At 49.5% G+C, this 5797-nt stretch overlaps 1 long non-coding RNA gene across 1 annotated transcript in view; it reads left to right on the top strand.

The window, feature by feature from the left end:
• Positions 1-4723, top strand: part of LOC306914960 — a 71081-nt gene extending 66358 nt beyond the window's left edge. The window contains exon 3 of the long non-coding RNA XR_013788768.1: positions 4643-4723. This is a non-coding gene — a long non-coding RNA (uncharacterized lncRNA). The remainder of the gene's footprint in view (positions 1-4642) is intronic.
• Positions 4724-5797: the final 1074 nt, after the last annotated feature.

The following is a 5797-nucleotide window of genomic DNA, read 5'->3' as shown; positions in this document are numbered from 1 at the left end:
AAAATAGCACGAAACATGTGATCGCCTGCCACTCTACCTCCAGCATGTGATCGCCTGCCACTCTACCTCCAGCGAAACTCGAGCACGCACCAGCATGTACACACACGGCACCAAGCAACACTGGCAAATGCACTCCAGGCGTACATATATACATAGATACAGTGCATACTGTAAGCTGGAATAACCCTCCGTTCACCTGTAGGCCCCTATACTTTCCTTTGGAATGCGTCATGTGGCACTCGGGCGCCCCTCCATTGGATGGATCTCGGCATGTCTTGTTGTAATCATAACAATATGATAATCACAGTTTTGGCACACGACGCTGCAGGTCGGTGCAGTAGTAATATAAGGCTGCAGATTTTTTGCTCGGGGGATGTGAATTAATGATGAGAATCTGCTGACTGTAGAGCGCAACACGGGAAAGCAACGCGCAGGGTTACCGCGCTAATGATCATCCATTAGCCAGTCCAGCAGCTGTCGATCGGACAGGTAGCTGTTCCGCATCGGAGGGGGCGACCACTCCCCCCAGCCCCCACCCCCCCCCTCCAACAACTCAATAGAACCAACAGCAGGAAGACTCACATCAGCGTTATGACAGGCCGGGCTCTGGCTGGCAGCCCAATCGGCTCACCACTCACTAAACACCAAGACAGCATGGGGGCCTGCATGGCTGCTTCTCCTCTCTCTCTCTCTCTCTCTCTCTCTCTCTCTCTCGCGCGCAGGCTTTTTCTCTCTCTCTCTCATTATGGCTCTTGCTCTTGTCTTCTTTCCCCCTCTTTCATCCTTACTTTACTTATTCTCTCTCTCTCTCTCTCTCTCTCTCTCTCTCTCTCTCTCGTTGTCTCTCGCTGTCTCTTTCTCCCCAAATTATCTCTCTCCATCTCTGCCCAATTTATGTTCCTCATTTAGGCCGAGAGGCACTCTCGGTGGCACATTACTCTCCACTCTTTTCACAGCATCCAAATTATGTCATTAGTTGATTTAAGCTCTGGCAGTGTGTGTGTATTTGTGTGTGTGTGTGTGTGTGTGTTGCATCATATGACCATGCTCGTCTTTTCAATTTACTCATTGTTCGACTGCTTCCCCTCTTGCGGCGCGCTACCTTCTCTCTGCCTCCCCCCCTGGTCTCTTTCTTGTGCACTCAGTCCTGCAGGGGAAGAAGAGGCTTCTGGCTAATTAGCGTCTTGCCAGTGGAATTTCACTGCGACAAAGGCGGCTATTCATCTAGGTCTGTGGAGGCAGAATGGGGCTGCGGGGTCTTGCGGCGGCCATGGCCGGGTCGCAGCTCGCCCCGAGGTAGTCACCGTGGTGGACGGACGGACGGACGGACGGACGGACGGACGGACGGACGGTGGGACCCGACTTTGAAGACGTGCCGTGCCGCTCTTTCGACGAGAGACGCTTGCAAGCGCGATACTCTCACCGCTAGCTGCTGCTGCTGGCCCAAACCGGGCCCCCCCCCCATTCAGGCCCTCATTCAGGATCCTTTCCCGCTCACAGCGGCTTCGCCATCCATCCATCCATCCTCAGCCGCAGGTCTGCGGTGCAGGGGAGGTCAATCCCACGTGAACCCCCCCGCCCCCCTGTCACACGCTGTCAGTGATAGAGCCAGAGTGATGGCGGTTGACCCCCGGCGTGGTCTTCTTAGCATGTACACCGCTGGTACCGTATAAGCCCCTCTGTACATTTGATCTGCTCACTGTCAGCTGTGTGCTATGGCCATGCAGCGGCTCCCCCTGACACGCCTGACCCATATTCCTTAAATGAACTTATATATGCACACACACCATTTTGGAAAGAACTTGGGGCCCCTTCCCTACTTCCTTCACAGGTGTTACCGATGATACTAAACGAAGGCTCTGTTCCATTCTGGTCAAACAGAGTCAGGGGGCTGCTATTGTATTGCATGCTGGCTCACCGGAAACACTCACGCTACACCAGTGGGTCTCTGAGACTCCTTTTCTACCGGTTCAAATCAAATCAAACTTTATTTATATAGCACATTTCCAACAGCCAAAGGCCGACCAAAGTGCTGAACAAGGAAAAATACAACATGACATTGAAGGCAAGAAATAAAAACAATAACATACATTGACAAAGAGCAGCAATAAAAAAGTTATTTTTGGTTCTTAGTCCATGAGCCAGAGCTCCAAAATTGGAATGTTAATTATGAATTGAGTGGCCAAAACTAGACCTATATTAGGATCAATATAAGTAAATTAATATATGATAAGCTACCACTGTGGATAACTTCCACAGTGGTAGCTTTTTCATGTTTTATATCTTTTGCATATTTTCCTATTTAATGCCTAATTTGCATATTTAAAAGATTACATTTGTAATACAATAAATCATTGTCTTCGTGTAAGTAATCAACTGGGGAGTTTCATGGTGATAACAATCTAATATAGGTATGGTTTTGCCCACTCAATTCATAATTAACATTCCAATTTTGGAGCTCTGGCTCATGGACTAAGAACCAAAAAAAACTGAACCAGTTCCCATTGGGAACCAACCGGTGGAAGTGTCCATGAGTGGGTTCCAAATGGCCCAGTATGGGTGTGTAACTCTGAGACCCGTAAGGGTCTATTTGGTTCCATTTGTACACTCCCAGAGTTATGGGGGTCCTTGAAATTAAATAGTTTGAGAACCACTGCAGTGCACACTAAACGGAACATAGCCTTAATTAGTATCATCAGTAACACCTGTGAAGGAAGTAGGCAAGCGGCCCGTAAATGTTATTCTGTGTGCATAGAGCCCATTGCTGGTGTTTTCATTACTTGAATCTGTCGGCATGAACTTTCTTTGCGAACAGAAAGTTCTTTCTGTACATTTGATCTGCTCACTGTCAGCTATGTGTTGCTGCTAGCCAGCGGCTCCCCCTAGCCATGCCTGACCCATATTCCTCGAATGAACTTGCCCTTTTCTTTTTCGCTGTACGTACACGCATGAATGGTCAGGCATGCGCGATGCACGCACACACGGAGGCACGCAAGTATAGTGCACCACACATACACATGCAACCGCCTCACACATGCACACCCTAAACCACCTATACCCTCTGACTGTGTGTACTGAAGACCCAGTGATCCTTTGTGCAAACTAAGGGTGGCGGGGTGACCTTTCATCTAATCTAATCACACAAATTGGGCCTGTCGAAAGGCCATCAGAACCAACCGTCCCGTTCTTCTATATCTATCCATCCATACATCCCAGCCCCGCCCTCTCATCTCCACATGGAGCAGCCCCTCTGAGCTGTTTTTGTCGAGGTCTATGAAGGGATTTCCCCCCTTTCTGCGCTCACAGCGGCATCTTGAGTTTTCCATGCACTCTGGGCCCCACCCCGCTTCTCTTTATATCTCTGCACGCACACCACAGCCTCTCACACTCTCACACACGCACGCACGCACGCACACAAGCACACGTACGCGCACACACGCATACCATCACAACGCGCACACTCCTGGCCATTCTCTTCCGATGGGACTTTAACGACATTAACAGCTTCCTCTTTCCCTTCTGGGTCTCGGAGCACTTTCCAGTTTAGATGGCACTCTCTTTACTCCCTTTCCTTCCCCTCGTGGCTCACTCATTTGGTGCCTATTTTCCCTCTATTTTTCTCACTCTCTCTGACTCGCTGTCCCACTCCCACTTTCACCCTCTAGCCCTCTCTCTCCATCTTGACTTGGCTGCCTAATTAAGATGGGGTCACCGGCGACATGTAACGCCATGTATTTACTATTTACTTAATGAGATTGACACTTAAGAACCTGAGGGCTCGCAGTAGCTAGCAACAGGCTAATCCTGCTACCGCTCTAGTCTAAGGTGAAAGAAAGGGGGCTAGTTTGGAGCCTGCTATCATTCACCATGCTAGCACGTATGTAGGTAGCACTTATGTAGCAGGATTAGCCTGGCGAAGCATTAGCTTCCTATCTGCGACTGCAGTTGGTAAGACCTCAAAGAGCGGCCCTACAGGTGACAGGGGTAGTCCACGCCGATTTGTGCTCTAAGTTCCACAGGCGGATGTGTTGATGAAATTAAAAGGTGATAAATGCAAGGTGCAGGTAAAGATGCTGGCAGCTCTATTAAGGTGTTACTGTGTGACGCAGGGAGATACCATGGACTTGCACATATGTCTGGGAGGTAAACAGGCCCTTGACGGCTCCCGAGGGCCACAGATTAATTTCCCTTTTCCAGAGGAGGGGGAAGAGAGGGAGGGAGGGGAGGAGAGGAGATTCGGTAAGACGAGGCTGCTGTGAGTGAGTGAGGGAGGGCGGGAGGGAGGGAGGGTGGGTGAAGAGGAGGGGAGAGGGAGAAGCGTGAAAGAGTGCAGCCGAGGAAAGAAGAAATGGGGCGAGGTGGGTGAGTGTAGGGAAAACAGCCTGAGCCACGAAGGAAAAGACAGACAAAAGGATTACGAAGATGCAGCACACAGTCAGAATGGAAAACAGAGAAGCAAATAAGAAGGGTGGAGGGGAGAGAAATAGAGCTCCAGAGGGAGCGAGGGGAGGAGGTGTCCTTGTTGGCCTTTGTACTGTATAGCTTGTTTGTTTTCTATATGCTAGTTCGCTCTCTCTCTCTTTCTCTCTCACTGTCTCTTAGTTGCTGTCTCACACCCCCTCCTCCTGTTTATTTCTCTCAGGGCGGGGACCGGGCGGACGCCAGAACACTGGAGGCCTGGGGAAATCATTAACCGCACACAAACACATATACAACTGGACCGGTAAGTTATTTTCTGCCTGTCTGTATCGTACATGTGCACATTATGGGAGCGTAGCAGAACATGGCGTACATCGGCTCCGACGCAAAATGCTGTTTGCTCGTCGAAAGGGTGCATTATGACTCTTTCTCTCTACTCCACTCACACTCTCTTATACACGATGTACGCTGCTCCCACAGGGAAAAGCACGCATACTGCTGTGTATTCACTTTCAATCTCAATGTTTCTCTGCTCTTGCTATCCTTCTCCTCCCCTCTGTCTCTCTCTCCCCCCCCCTCTCTCTCCCTCTCTCTCTCCCTCTCTCTCACACACACACACACACACACACACACACACACACACACACACACACACACACACACACACACACACTGTACAACACTGTAACTTGGTAACGTATATCCAGGATGTGTGGAGTCCAGCCCTAATGACTGCCTGCCAGCCATTCCCAAATAGGGTCTTGCAATGCCCTCGAATGGAGGACAGTCAAACTATGCATGTGAACATGAAATGTTTTTGTCTGATTCCTTCCTAGCCTACCCCTGCTTCCTCTCTCCTTTGTTTTATTTCATATATATATTACCCCGCCCACCATTCTGTGTTAGCACAATCTATGCCAGATTCGAGAAATCTCTTAAGAAAGCTTAAACCCGGCTGTGCCAAGACAAAAACATCACGTCTTTTATTGATTTCTATTAATCCAGATTTAATACTTTATATTTACCTAATTTTAGTTTCCCATCGCTAGGCAACGCTTTTCTTCCTTGTTGTGACGTCATCGAAATCCAAAAACTCTGCGACCTCCTGGTTAGCATATTAGCGTTTCTGACGCTATAGAGAAGGGGACGCCCGGTGACACGAAAAATAGCCGATTACTACTTCTGGTTGGCGGAGCCGGTTCACAGGGTCTTCTTCACAGCCTTTTTTCATGCATTCTGTTGGCACTGCTGCCACAGCGCCACACCGGGTTATGTATCGAGCACTGATCCATTTCCGGTTGCCGGAGCGGACTTCCGTAGCCGTCGTTGCTTAAAGTCCCTATTATTAGAAGGCTGCTCCTTCGCAGGCCAGGCCAGC

This window comes from Electrona antarctica (assembly GCF_951216825.1).
Source record: "Electrona antarctica genome assembly, chromosome: 22".
NCBI lineage: Eukaryota > Metazoa > Chordata > Actinopteri > Myctophiformes > Myctophidae > Electrona > Electrona antarctica.
Note: the sequence above shows the minus strand (reverse complement) of the source record. Positions and strands in the feature narration are given on the sequence as shown.